Source organism: Lipotes vexillifer, unplaced genomic scaffold, assembly GCF_000442215.2.
Source record: "Lipotes vexillifer unplaced genomic scaffold, Lipotes_vexillifer_v1.1 scaffold140, whole genome shotgun sequence".
NCBI lineage: Eukaryota > Metazoa > Chordata > Mammalia > Artiodactyla > Lipotidae > Lipotes > Lipotes vexillifer.
In genome coordinates, this window is record NW_006774710.1 from 285,589 (window position 1) to 301,774 (window position 16,186).

At 37.3% G+C, this 16,186-nt stretch overlaps 1 pseudogene; it reads right to left on the minus strand.

Moving 5' to 3' along the window:
• The window catches only part of LOC103080359 (V-type proton ATPase subunit B, brain isoform-like), a 66,027-nt pseudogene that overhangs the window by 32,643 nt on the left and 17,198 nt on the right, over positions 1-16,186 (minus strand).

Genomic DNA, 16,186 nt, shown 5'->3' on the forward strand with positions numbered 1-16,186 from the left:
GGGCTCCGGACGCGCAGGCTCAGCGGCCATGGCTCACGGGCCCAGCCGCTCCGCGGCATGTGGGATCCCCCCGGACCGGGGCACGAACCCGTGTCCCCTGCATTGGCAGGCGGACTCTCAACCACTGCGCCACCAGGGAAGCCTGATATATGTTTTAACTTGATTTTACCTGGAAACAAATGCTGGAGAAAAGAAGGAGAGATCACTCCCAGTGTAATTTGTCCCAGGCCTGGCCTGTACTCTACTAATAAATAACTTGTCATCAACAATCCCATATTTGTACAATTTGATCTTCTGATCACACTTCATTTTGTTGTCTCTGACTACTTCTTTAATCTCCCAAAGTTCTTTTTGTTTCTCTAAGGCATTTCTCTCTTTGGTATCTTCTGTAAACTTAGTTTACCTTACAAATGAATTTCAGTGTTTACCTGGCCTTGATCAGGTTGAGAAGGTCTCATAGCAGTATCAAAAGCATGTGCAGAATTATGCCGAGGTTGGAGTTCTGATAAACTCCTCTGTTCTCTGGCACAGTAAATTAAAAAAATATATATATAATGAGGATAGAGAAGTAGCTTAATTGGTTATAAATCACTTTTTAAAATAAACTCATTTTTGACAACACAGAATGAATGTTCCCATCTTAAGACTCCATTATTATATGTACCCGAGAGAATACAATAATATTGACTACCATTTGTTGAGTATTTTCCATGCTCAAAGTGTTTTACTTTACATTATCTGATTTTTCCCAAAATTTTATTAGGAAAATTTTCAAACACACACCAAAATTGAATTTTATAGTGAATGCCCATGTATCTACCACCTCGATTTAATCATTAACACTTTACTATACTTGCTTTTGCATCTATCTATCCATCTATCCATCCTTCTATCCACCCATTAATCCATTATATTTTTAATGCAATTGAAAGTAAATTTCACACATCAGTATATTTCACAAAAATTACATTATCTTACTTAAGTAAGGCTTGCAAGATAAGTATTATTAACTCCATTTTACAGATGAGAAACCTGAGGCTGAGAAATTTTAAGGAAATTCCCCAAGGCTGCACAGTCAGTGATTTGTAGGGCAGGGATTTGAATCCCAGTCTGTCTTGCTCTTTGTCCATACATTTTCCACTACACTAAGGAATCTTCCAGAGTATATATAGAAACACTCTGTCAATTCACAATTGAGGGAATGGCAGAAGGGAAATAAAGGAGCTCAAACTAAATTATATTTTAACTGAAGAAAAATAAGGCAGATTAATTCTTTACCCAAAAACCTATAAATAAGTCTAAATGCTTATAAACACTACTACTATTCTAATCTATAATCAAGCTTTTTGTTTTGCTTTTGCTTCTCAATGCAGTTTTCCATTAATTATTTCATTTGATTCTCACAACTATAGAAAAGTAGGATATGTATACCCAACTCTTCATTTATAAAGGAGGAAACAGGGGTTAAGTGATCCTCTCAAAGTCATAGACAATTAGTAGAAGAGAGAGGATTGGAATACAAATCCAGTGTTCTAGAAAGCTTTGGAGTAGGAAAACTATGGAGAACACTTAAAAGGTGACTTGTTTATGGGTATGATTTCTAATTAAAATGATTCTTTAAAATCTCAGGAGGTTTCCAACCTAATTCTATTCTTAGAAGTGTGAAGCTGACAGTACAAGTCACTTCCAATTTTAAAGTAATATTTCAAACTATCTTCATACTGCATAGAGGGTAACATTATCTTGTCACTGGAGAATGAAACTTTAAAGTAGATGCTAATTTGAATTAACTGATATTAAATTGGTGAGATTTTACCCTACTGGTATTTACCTTTCATATTTCTATCATTTAGAGGCAGTGAAAAATATAAAGGGTACTATTTGCTTTTAAGCAAAAAAACAAAAGGAATGCAACAGGGCTTTAAAGCTTTCAGAGCACTGTTTTATCTCATTAGAGTCCATTAGTGTAGCATGGGGATTAAGAGTTTAAGCTTGGGAGTCAGATTGCCTGGGTATAGACTTAGCCCTGTAACCTCAGCCAAATTATTTGATCTCTCTGTGCTTTAGTAATCTCATCTGTACTTTATAGGGTTCTTGTGAGGATTACATGGGTTGATAGGTATGAAACATTTATAATTCAGCCTGATACGTATAATAAGCTGTCTGTAAATGATTGTTGTTTTCAGTATCAATCTCACCATCTCTGTGAGATGTGTAGGTCAGATTAAGGCAATCTCTATAGCTGAGAAAATTGAGCCCAGTGAAGTGACGAGGTTTGCCCAAGACAGAGTCAGATTACAGTCAAGCCTATTGGATGCTGGGGGTTGGGGTAAATAGGAGGTACTGGTACAGCTGTCCCCCTTCCCCCGCCTCAACTCTTAGGACAGTATGTGTGGTGCATACAAATAGCACGTTGGTGGAAGGAAGGCAATGAAGTAGGACAATTCTTTAGTGAATTACACTTGGCTCACTTGGTTTTTATCTGAGGAAGGGGCTTTACAGTTTTTGTTGTATCCAAATCCTGAACAAAATTTATTTAGTTATTCTGACTTTTGTTCTAATTTAATTAAATGTTGATGAATATGGAAGAGAATATATCAGCTGTATGCAAGATAAATGATATCCATTATTTCTTGAATCATTTACTGATCTCACAAGCTATTTCCCATCATTCTCAGATGTATTTAGAAATTTCTTACCGGTGATAATTTGTATTCCTTGACTTCTTTTTACAGTAGTGGATAGTCTGGATTGTTACACCAACTAGTAAAGCCAGTCCTATTCCAGGCAATGCTGCTACTAAAATCAGGTCCAGAGTATTCCAGAGCTGGTCACATTTGGTCCCCATGTACCAATAATTTCCCCACCGACCTCTGAAATTTGGACATCTTGATAGAGATAAGAAAAATAGAAAAAGCTCACAAATTAGAGAAATAAAAACAAATTGTTTCCCCTTAAAGAATCCAATCTTTCATTGTTACTAAACCATAAGTTTTCCCTTTAAGGCCCTCAAGAGATTTCTATTGTCCTATTTTTCCACTTGAGCAAACATGCTAAAATGTACAGGTTTGAACACATTGAATTAGCATGCAGAAGGTGGTCAGGATTTCCCAACCATTGGCTAATGAAGATGTGGTACTTAGAAGTGAAAAAAAAAGTCTCACCCAGAATGGCTGTCTCAACACTTCTTTTAAAACTATCCACATTTTGCCCATTGCTCATGCCTCTATTCACTCTGGCTACTTCAGTTCTATGACTGCTATGAAAAGAGTTTGAAGTGGCCTAATCTACTAGTTCTGTAACTTCAGCTGGGTGTTCCCTTGACCAACTCCTACAGTGATGAGTGCAGGTTAACAGCCTGACTATGCCACTCGACAGCAAATACAAGAAGAAACATGAGAAGGTGAGAATAGACTGTCTGCCAGCAAAATCTGTCTGTTTCCATCTTTCCCATGACTCCAGATCTTCCTCCTCTATTTTAAAGAAATAAATGACTCATACATAAACTTCTTGTGTTTTTATAAAGCCTGACACTTTGCCAGATAACCTGAGTGTGGTTCTCTGGTGCCTAGATTGAACTGACATAGCACACACCCACATAGAAATATCTATGGGTTTGTGGAAAGGAAAAATGTGACTTCTCACCATCCTCAATTAGAGTGACTAATGGTGAGGTTAGTTCATGTAGTGTCTTTAGAGATTACTTCATTATCTCCTGTAGAATTGATAAAGGATTACCCAGTTGAACAGTGAATATCAGATCCTAAGTAAACTAAACCTGGTTTGTATTGTTCCAATACATTAAGTACTGTCATGGATGACATGAAGGGATTGATTAGATGATTACTATAATCTTTTATAGCTCTGATACTCTAGGCTTCTATAATAAAGTGCAGATACCAGCTTCAAATAGGTAGTAATCTACTCAATGGGACATGGCTTCTAATATGTAATATAATGTAATTCATTTAAGGAAGTTAAAATATGTTTGAAAAATATGTCTTATAAACTCTCACGGATTTCTTCCTAGAAAAAAAGACTTTTTCAAGAGTGTATTTCTTGTTTAGTTTAGGACTGAATCACAAAAGGAATTATATATAAAACAGTAACAGTCCCTTCATTTATTCAACAACATTTATTGGGTTCATACCATGTACCAAGTACCGTGCCAGGCATTTGAGATAGACCAGTAAATAAAACAAAGATCCATGTTCTCAAGCATCTTAAACTGTAGGAAAGGAAGACAGACAACAAAAATAAGCATTATTAGTAAATTATCTAGAATGTTTAAAGGTGATAAGTGCTAAGGAATAAAGAAAAAGTAGAGCAGGGTAAGGGGGATTAGCAATTTGGGGGAGCAGGATAGTGGGACAGGTTGCAGTGATATAATAGGTTAGTAAAGGGCAGGCTTTATTGAGAAGATAATATTTGAAGAAAGACTGAAGGAGGTGAGGGTGTTAGACACAGGTTTATTTGGGGAGAAGAGCATTCCAAGAAGCAGGAACAGCAAGTACAAAGGTTCTAAAGCAGGATAGAATGTGTCTACATGTCTGAGGATCACAGGAAAATCAGTGTGGCTGAAGCAGAGTAAGGGAGTAGGGTAGAAGATAAGGCCAAAGAAAGAAGGAGACCAGATCACAAAAGTCCTTATAGGTCATTGTAAGGACTTTAACTTTTATACTCAGTGAAATGAGGAATAGTTACAAGATTTTGAGGACTGACATGATATAGGTTGTTTTACAAGGATCACTCTGTTTTCTACAGTACTGAAAAACAGACTATAGGGGACAAAGGTAGAAGCAGGGAGAAAGGTCACAAAGCTGTTCAGTAATCTAGGTAAGAGATGACCAGAGTAGTTTAGACCAGAATGATAACAGTGGGGGTGAGGATAAAAGATGGTTGATTTCTGCTTATCTTTTTAAAGGTAGAACCAGCAGGATTTCCTGATAGACAAGAAGGAGAGTGTGCAAGAAAAAGAGGACTGAAGGATGACTTTAAGTTTTTTGGCCTAAGCAAATGAAAGGATGGAGTTGCCATCAACTGAGATGGGAAAAATTGTGTAGAAAGAACATTTTGGGGTGGGAGTGATGGGAGTTGGGGAGTTCAGTTTTGTACTTGCTGATTTTGAAAGGAGTATTAGATATCCAAGTAGAAATGTTGAGTGGGCAGTTATACCTCTAAGTCTGGAGGTATGAATTTTCCCAGTTGGATGGTATTTAAAGACATGAGACTGGATGAGATCACCAAGGGAGGAGGTACAGATAAAGAAGATGAAGGACTAAGTCCTCAGACACTCCAACATTAAGTAGGTGGGGACAAGATAAGAGATTAGCAACAGTAATTTAGAAGTGGGCAGTGAAACAGAAGAAAAAAATAAAAACAGGAGAGAGGGATATCCTGGAAGCTAAGTGAAAATTCAAGGAAGAGAGATTTATCAACTGTGTTAATTGCTGCTGTTGGGTAAAGTAAGATGAAGACTGAGAATTGACCATTGAGCTTAACATCATAGTGGCGAGGGAGAAGAAATGAACTGACTTTGCGGGAGCACATTTCTGAACCACTTTACGAGGAATTTTAAGTATTTTATCTTACTTAATTCTCACAGCAATCCTGAGAGGTATGCAATTTTTTTCTATCATAAATGGAAAATAAAGCCATTATATAAAAATACACTTAAAATATAGTTTAGATTTTTTTCCTCAGAAACCAGTAAGTATGTGAGAAATGTGAATATTTGTTGAGAGATACATTAACTGTTCCAAGTAAAAATAGTCAAACTCATAGAAGCAGAGAATAGAATAGTGGTTTTCAGGGGCTGGGGGGAGAGGGGGAAATAGGGAATTATTTCTCAATGGGTATGAAATTTCAGTTGTGCATGATGAGTAAGTTCTAGAGTCTGTTGTACAACATAGTACATATAGTTTACAATATGGAATTGTGCACTTTAAAATATATTAAGAGGATAGGGGATTGGAGACAAGGTGGTGGAGAAGAAGGACCTTGAGCTCACCTCCTCTCACAAACACACCAAAATCACAACTAACTGCTGAACAATCATCGATTAAAAAGATTGGAACCTACCAAAAAAGATATTCTGTTAATACATCCAAAGACATAAAGAAGACCACAACAAGATAGTAGGAAGGGTGCACTTGGGATATAATCAAATCCCATACAACCTGGGTGGGCAACTCACAAATTGGAGAATAATGATATTGCAGAAGTTCTTCCACAGGAGTGAGAGCTCTGAGCACCACATTAGACTCCCCAACTTAGGGGTCCAGCATCAGGAGGAAGAGGTCCCAGAGCATTTAACTTTGAAGGTTAGTGGGGCTTCATTGCAGGAGCTCCACAGGACTGGGGGAAAAAAAGACTCTGCTCTTAGAGGGTGCACACAAGGTCTATCACACCCTGAGACCCAGGCAAAAGCACTGACTTCATAGGAGCCTTGGCCTGACCTACCTGCTGGTCTTGGAGGGTCTCCTGGGGAGGTTAGGGGCAGCGGTGGCTCTCTCTGGGGTCATAAGAAGTGGTGGACATATCGGGGACTGTTCATCTATATGAACTCTTGCTGGGGGTTGACAGCAAGACCCTTGCTCGAGTCATTAGCACCAAGACCTGGCCCCACCTAACAGCTTGTAGGCTCCAGCTGGGACACCTCAGGCCAAACAACCAACAGGGTGGGAACAAAGCCCCGCTTGTTAGCAGAGAGGAAGCCCAAAGCCTTGCTCACCCCACAACTACCTCTAGACACTTCCCTTGACACAGCCCTGCCCACCAGAGGGTCAAGACCCAGATCCACCCACCAGGGGGCAGACACCAGAAGCAAGAAAACAGTCATATCAGAGCCTGTGGAACTGAGTCTGCAAACATGGGTCAGAACTTATCCTGGGACCAGCTGGTCCCTGACCCTTGGGTAACAAGAGGAGAGTGTACTGCTTGGACACATAGGACATCCCCTACAGAGGGCCAATTCTCCAAAATCGAGAAATGTAACTAACTTACTACATACATAAAAACACAAATAGAATTTATAAAAAATGAGACAGCAAAGGAATATGTTCCAGATGAAGGAACAAGATAAAACCCCAGAAGAACAACTAAGTGACATGGAGATAGGCAATGTACCCGAGAAAGAGCTCAGAGTAATGATTGTAAAGATGATCCAAGACCTCAGGAAAAGAATGGATACACAGAGCGAGAAGTTACAAGATGTTTTTAAGAAAGAGTTAAAATATTTTAAGAGGATAGATCTCGTGTTGTGTTCTTATTAAAAAAAGAAAAAAAAAAAGGTGGGGTGGGGGGGAAGCAAGCAAGGAAGAAAGTAAAGATACCATAAAAGAACACGAGAAAATTTTTGGAGTTGATGGATATGTTTAGTGCCTTGGTTGTGATGATGATATCACTGGTGTATGCATATGTTCAAACTCATCCAGATGTAAACATTAAATGTGTGCAATTTTTGTAGAGCAATTATACCTCAATAAAACAGCAATACCAAAAAAAGATTTGCAGCCTGTTTAAATATACTGAGGTACTGATTCTCATTTTGATGAGTGATGGACATAGGGGGTCAGAGTTAACTGAATTTTTTGTTTTTTGTTTTTTTTTTTGCGGTAAGCGGGCCTCTCACTGTTGTGGACTCTCCCGTTGCGGAGCACAGCTCTGGACGCGCAGGCTCAGCGGCCACGGCTCATAGGCCCAGCCGCTCCGTGGCACGTGGGATCTTCCCGGACCGGGACACGAACCCGTGTCCCTTGAATTGGCAGGCAGACTCTCAACCACTGTGCCACCGGGAAGCCCATAATTGACTTTTTTAAAAATATAAAATGATCTTAAATAAGCTTTATTCTATTTGTATCAATGTAAAATGTAGTTCTTTTAAATAAAACATGACTGAAAAATTAAAAAGTGTGTATCAGGCATGTGTTCTTAGTTTGGCCAATTTTCTTAAATTAGTTATCTTTAAACATATTTTAAATTTGGCTTTTGTTCATTCATTATTTGAATGAAATATTTGGAACATCTGTGCATGTACGTGTGTGTGTGACAGATCTGCCTGGAGGGGTGTGGGTGGTGGTGATGGTATATATATCCTGACAATTTCAGCAATGCCATTAAAATGTTTTAAGAACTTAAAAATAATGATCATACCATTTAATTTGATATGTTCAATTATAATTTGTTAGTGCCTAACTCTGATTAACAATGTCAAAATAACTGACTCAAACTGTGTGGTGCTAATATATTTAGTAATAAAAATGATCCCTTGTCATTAGGTAGACATTCAAAGAACCTGACAGATACATATATACACAGGCACACCAAGTCCAGAGCAGTTATGTTCCACATTGAGATCTACCAGTAAAATAGGTTGAAGTAATTTGTTTGAATCAACTTGGTGGAGAAAAACTTTAAAATAGGCATAATGTCAATGTGATGTGGCAATTAACAATTGTAAAGACTTGTAAAAGAAATTAGGTACATAATTATAATAAGGATTAGGAAGACAGGTAAAAGGTAATTAGCTTTTAGCCAAAATTTTGATTACATGCCTCCAGAATTCCTCCAACTAAGAGTTTACAAATAACATTAAAATTGTCAGATGACTTATATATGTTTCTTCATTGCTGTATTACATTTACTTCCCACTCCTTGGATGTAATTTTGCAATCTGGTTTGTATTCTCATCTCAGTCTTGGAATATTCTCAAAGATTATAACCAACAACTCCTAAATGCTAAATCCAATGGATTTTTAAAATCACTTTTTATCTTTTTCAATATTTTTCCAATATTTTGCACTATTGAATTACTGATTCATTCAATAAACCCTTGCAGAACGTCTTCTATATGACAGGCATTGTGCTAGGTGCTGGAGATAAATAAAACTAAAGTTTTGTTCTTGTGGTGCTTTCAAAAAGGAAACATATACCCTACATTCATAGGCAGAACACTCTATGACAAAAGGAACACAGCAAGATCCTTTTTGACCCACGTCCTAGAGAAATGGAAATAAAAACAAAAATAAACAAATGGGATCTAATGACACTTCAAAGCTTTTGCACAGCAAAGGAAACCATAAACAAGATGAAAAGACAACCCCCAGAATGGGAGAAAATATTTGCAAGTGAAGCAACTGACAAAGGATTAATCTCCAAAATATACAAGCAGCTCATGCAGCTAAATATCATAAAACAAAAAACCCAATCCAAAAATGAGCAGAAGACCTAAATAGACATTTCTCCAAAGAAGATATACAGATTGCCAACAAACACATGAAAGGATGCTCAACATCACTTATCATTAGAGAAATGCAAATCAAAAGCACAATGAGGTTTCACCTCACACCTGTCAGAATGACAATCATCAAAAAATCTACAAACAGGGCTTCCCTGGTGGCGCAGTGTTTGGGAGTCCACCTGCTGATGCAGGGGACACGGGTTCGTGCCCCGGTCTGGGAGGACTCCACATGCCATGGAGCGGCTGGGCCCATGAGCCATGGCCTCTGAGCCTGCGCGTCCAGAGCCTGTGCTCCTCAAAGGGAGAGGCCACAACAATGAGAGGCCTGTGTACCACAAAAAAAAAAAAAAAAAATCTACAAACAATAAATGCTGGAGAGGGTGTGGAGAAAAGGGAACCCTCTTGCACTGTTGGTGGGAATGTAAATTGATACAGCCACTATGGAGAACCGTATGGAGGTTCCTTAAAAAACTAAAAATAGAACTATCATATGACCCAGCAATCCCACTACTGGGCATAGACCCTGAGAAAACCATAACTCAAAAAGAGTCATGTACCCCAATGTTTGTTGCAACACTATTTAAAATAGTCAGGACATGGAAGCAACCTAAGTGTCCATCGACAGATGAATGGATAAAAAAGACGTGGCACATATATATATAATGGAATATTACTCAGCCATAAAAAGGAACGAAATTGAGTTATTTGTAGGGAGGTGGATGGACCTAGAGTCTGTCATACAGAGTGAAGTAAGTCAGAAAGAGAAAAACAAATACCGTATGGTAACACATATATATGGAATCTTAAAAAAAAAAAAAGGTTCTGATGAACCTAGGGGCAGGACAGGAATAAAGACACAGATGTAGAGAATGGACTTGAGGACACAGGAAGGGAGAAGGGTAAGCTGGGACGAAGCGAGAGAGTGGCATGGACATATATACATGACCAAATGTAAAACAGATAGCTGGTGGGAAGCAACCACATAACACAGGGAGGTCAGCTGGGTGCTTTGTGATGACCTAGAGGGGTGGGATAGGGAGGGTGGGAGGGAGGCACAAGAGGGAGGGGATATGGAGATATATGTATACATATAGCTGATTCACTTTGTTATACAGCAGAAACTAACACAACAATGTAAAGCAATTATACTCCAATAAAGATGTTTTAAAAAAATAAAATAAAATTGAGAGGCAAGAAACCCAGAAATTGCAGTAGAGTAGTTTAAGTGCTATGTTAGAAATATGATGGAGCTTACTCTTGAAGGTTAAGTAGGAATTCACCAGGGGAAGAAGAGCTGTGATAGAGGAGGTAGGGTGAATGAACAGTAATAGGGAGAAGTTGTAGTATATGTCAACATCCAAAGGTGAGAGAGAAAATAGTGCACTTGAAGAACTGCAAATACTCTTATTCAGTATATCCAGAGCATGGTGTGCAAACTAGTCACATTTCTCCAAATGCAAACTTCTCTCAAACCTCAGGCCCCTTTGCCTACCCCTGGTTTTCTTACTATCAGTTTAAGAGGCAGGGACACAGGAAAACCTTTCACTATTGCCCCATCCCCACCTATCCTCTCTTTCTCTCACTTATGAATGCTTTCTTATTCTTGTGTTATGTTTTTTCCTAGGTCTCCTTCTGTTTTTTGCTCAAATACTCTCATATTTTTGATTAGAACAAAGTAGAAAATCTGCCTAAATTCATATCAAAGAATACACACTTTTATACAAAGCAAACCTGGAAACAAAGAGGGGGAACCACAGTACATTTAAGATATTTCTTGATTTACAAAAAAACTTTATTTACACATAACAAGTCAGGATTATTGCTATTGCATAACATGAGGCACACCTTAAGTTCTTCTTTAGAACAGCAAAATAGTTTATTCATGAGTATATATAGCTAATCTATTAAAAGTCTGTCTGAGGAAAGCTCTTTTGAATGATGCTAATCTCTTAAAGTTAATAAAAGTGTCTCAGTTAATCTTTTAAATTTTATTATATTGTTTTTTAGAACAGTAGATTAAACTGTTTTAGGGAATCTACAATAACTGTGATATATGTGTAGGGGTTATTTCTGATTAAAATATTATTTTAAAAGAAGTGTTGCATTGTTGAATATAACAAACAAAAACAAAGTGCATTATTACTTACAGTATATTGTACTTTGCTTTTACAGCATACATAACCACTTACTTGCAAAAAGGTTCTCCATCTTTGCATGCACAAACACTATTCTCTGGACAGAAATGTGTTATATTCCCTGGACAATCATCAAAGTCAGTCACAGAGGCACAATTGGCTGTAAATAACAACATTCAAAAATCCCTCAACAATATAAAACAAACGTTTCAAACTTAGCTAATACACATGTGAAAAGTTCTACATGTTAGAAAAACTATATGTTAAAGAATCTTAAAACATAAAAATGAAAATAACTTTGTTGTACTTTGAAAATGTTCAAATATCATATTTTCAAGTACCAGTCTCCAAAAATCAAGATGAACAACACAAGTGATTTCATTCTGTTATTTTGTACCTGATGGATTTTTACAACATGGCTTTAAAAACAGTCACTACATGCCATTATAGCTTAAAGGCTATCTAACATTTGAAATAAAGTTCTTTTGTACTAAATTTGAGAATCATCTCTGGCTAAGGGAAGACATAACAATATATCCAAAGATAGGATCAACATACATCCTGGTTTGCAAGGACAGTTTCAGTTTATGCCTTTTGTCCTGGAATAAATATTAATACTTCTCTCTTCACTTTCAAAGTGTTCTGGTTGAGACAGGTAGATTAGTTACCCTACTAGTAGGCCACTGGGGGTGGCAGACACCTCAGCCCCAATCCTTGATGATTTTCTGATATTTCTAAGGTTACCCTGGAGAGTCATTCTGTCAATGATATGGCTGCAGTACCCCTTCCAGAAATCTGGACTCAGAAAATGTTTTCTAGAGTCTGAAAATCAGTGAGTAGGAACATTTATCTGGAGTCACAGGACCTATAAACATGCACAGAAACTGTAATTTCAAGAAAGGGAAAACTATTTTGACCCTCCACCAGCCTAAACACAAAGAAGAGATTCTATAAGCGTGAGATTTCAGATTGCCCAAGTCCCAAGGTTAGAGGTGACAGGCAAGAAGGGAAAACAGCTCCAATAAGATCAGGCCTATAGAATCCAAAAGAAAACTGTTTGCCCTTTGGAGAGCATATTTTTTCCTAATGTAAAATATGACACATTGATTTTGCTACATAAACATAGTTTTTTAAATAAATGAAAGGGTGACATCAGAAAAATACAGTACTTTAAAACAGTTTCTTTGAATCTGGAAACCATTTCAGTTGACCAAAATGCACCACTGACCATCTAAGTACCAACTAACATTGCAAAACTCCCTCACCAGAATTAGTGAGTCAAATGGTACTGCTTGGAGAAATTTCAACAGGCAATATTTTGAAAAGAATTATACTTCTGGTCTCGGCAAAGATGTTAGGCCATTTTACAGACCAATATGATTATATAATTTATTTCTTTGGATATCTCTTTCCTTTTATAGGGATTCACATGGTTTATATTATGTCAAGTAAGTACCTGTTTGTATTGGACATGTTAACAGAGCGAAATTTTTCTGAAAAATAAAGTATAACCTTATATATTCTAAGAAACAGTGTTAAATATAAATAGCCTAAAACAATCACTAATATTGATGCAAGTAAACATTTTAGTTGGTAGTCCATAGAATTTTTCATATTTATCTTAGATATCAGAGACAAACATGTCAGCTTCAAGATAAAACAATTATTTATCCCTTCTAAGAATAAATATCTTTTAAAAGAACCAGATACTTTCAGGTTTGTGAATTTTTAACAATAGAACTTTTGCTTAGAGTTCTGTTTAGCCCCTTAGGCTACCTACTGCAGCCTTGATTCCTTCTCTGATTAATATCTAATGAATTCTTTACATCTTCAACCTATGGAAATAAAGCAATTAAAAAATTTCTTACGTTGTGCACAATGTACAGTCAGAAAACAGCAGGAGATGAAGAAAATTCGAGTCAATATAAACATGCAATCCACCATCGTGAGAGTAAGACAGAAATACAAACAGTCCTCACAGCAGCACTTAACGACTACTGCAATTGTGAGAGAAGATCAGCAAACAGAGACTGTGAGTGGTTAATATAGGAGATAAGTGAGCATGGATTTTGAACTTTCTCCTCCACCTTGCGTAAATTATTAGATAACTTTTTCGTTGTACACTTGTTGGTTCCTCACATCTATAGTTCCTATATATAGAGCATACATGACTTGTTTGTGAGTTGTATACTGCTTGTGTTTAGTCACAGGCATTTGTTACTTGTAAAAACTATTTGTTCATCTTTGTACTAGGTTTCATCATGTTTTATTATTTGCCAAAAAATCTCCCACATCTTATGCATGAAATATACTGCTATGAATGCAGTTTTCAACCCTGTGCAAATCAGAGATCTCTGACCTTATAGCCACCAAGACTGCTAAACAATAATCTGAGGATATCATTGAGTATCATTGGCAAGGAGAAGAGATGAAGAAAAAGTAAGAAAAAGAAGCAAGTGGAAAAAGACAGAAAGAGTGAAACAGAGGTAAAAAGAGTTGCCAGGAAGAGAAAATAAGGAGGAGATAGGGAAGGAAGTATTAGGCAGGGCAACAGACACAAATGTAATCCAGCTGGGACACCAGGCTTTCATTAAGATTCATTCTCTCTCTCTCTCTCTCTCTCTCCCTCTGTCTTTCTTTCTCTCTCCCTCAAGTCTACATTTGCCAGGATGTCACTTCACATTCTGCTAATATTCCCTACCATATATTTTCCATTTAGGTCATTTTGATAAGTTGTTAACCTTCTACCTACTGTGTATCTCAAATTCTACTACTTCCCTTACCTATTGGCAAATATATTTTATGTACTATTTCCTGCTTGGAATGTATGCATTTTGTACTTTATTCTCCACTCCTTCTTCCTGGAAACCAATAAAATGGAAGTTTCATGAGAATGAGAATTCCAGGGTGATTCATGCCACCTGTTAATGCAAATAGTTTTTTATCTACCTGGCCACCTTGACCTACTATAATTTATTTGTTTCCAGTAATTATATCTCATTTGAAAAATAATCTCCTTGTTTTAGAATACTTAGAGCAGTAAAATAGGTACTTCATGGTATTAGTACAATATTATGAGAATATATATACCCATCTTTGAAAAATGGGAATTTTTAATTTATTTCTATTATCATGAGAACCAAGTCCTTATTTGAGTGTTTAGTAAGAAATAAGATACAAAGGGTTATGAACCACAGAGCGTAGTAGAATATAACTCTATGTAACCTCTGTCAGAATTCCCTTCACAAAATTACACTGGCCTTTGAGATGAATCTCAGCTTCTCTTTGTTCAGAATTTATAGATTACTATTGCCCCTAAAGTGCTCTGCTTAAACATTCTGGTGACAGGTAACTCAGACCCTCTGGAAGCAGCCAGCTCTGTCAGAAGTATTAGTCCTATTAAACCAAAGTCTACTCTCCTGAAACTTCCAGTCAATATGGAGCAAATTCACCATGGACCACTGAAAGATCTGTCATATGGTGAGACTTCAGAAGCACAGTGGCAGACAAGTTGTGGGAAGAGAATATTTCAGCTAACTTATCTCATTTAATACGGGTGTAGTTAATGTCCCCCTTCTTCATCTCTATCCTTTCTAAGATATTAAGATTTTTTTGTACTGAAAGGAATAATGAGTGACAGTAACATTTTTAATGATAATGATAACAACTCATACATTGGTTCTCAACGTCTCTTGCCTACTTAAGGACTCTGCTCAGCAATGCTTCCCTCTCTCTTCTGCATTAGAATTTTTGGTTCTCCATTGCATTATTCCCATCAGTAAACGTGCTCTCGTGCCAAGCATCTCAAAAACAAACAAAAATCCCTTGACCTTACATCTTCCTCCAGGTATGTTCCTTTACTCCCATTAACAGCAAAATTCCTCAAAGGAGATGTCTAGACTTGTTGCCTCCAATTTTTCTTCCACTTTGTCTTGAACCCACTTCAGTCAAACTTTCTTCTCACTATTTCACTAAAACTTCTCCTAGCATGCTCACCAGTGATTACCATGATGCTAAATACAATGGCCAATTCTCAACTTACATGACTTATTTTGGTGGCCATGTGTTCCAGTTTGCCCAGGGCAGTCATAGTTTTAGCCGGTTCTACCCATATGATTATTAATACTGTTATCTGTCACTCTCATAAGTGTCCCATTTTGATCACCCCACCATACCTATTTGACACAGTTGCTTACTCTTTATTTCTTGAAAAACTTTCTTTACTTGGGTTCCAGGACATCCCTCTCTTTTGCTTTTCTTCTTAGTTTTCTGGCCATTCCTTCGGAGTTGTCTCGGTTGGCTTATTAATTTCTTAACCCAGGTCTATAGCTAAACCTCTTTTCTTTTCTATCTCACTTCATAGGAGATATCATCTCACCCCAGGCAAATGACTCCTGCATTTCTATCTCTACCCCAAACCACTCAGAACTCCAGACTCAAATATCCAACAACCTACCTGACATTTCCACTTGGTTGTGTAATAGGGGTCTCAAATTTATTTCCAAAAGCCCCTTCTGATCTTTCCCCTTAAACCAACCCCTCAAAGTCTTACAATAGACTAAGATTGTACATACTCTAACCATATATCCTTCAAATTGCTTCCCTATTTACTGAGCTTCAAACTACTACACTGGCCTCCTTACTGTTATTCCAAAATGTTAGGCACTCTCCTTCTCTGGGAGTATGTACTTGTTGTTCCCTCAGCCTGGAATGCTCCAACTCCAAATATCCAAAAGTTTCACTCTTTCATTCTTTCAAGTTTCTGCTAAATGTCAACTTTTTTTTTTTTTTTTTTTTTTTTTTTTTTTTT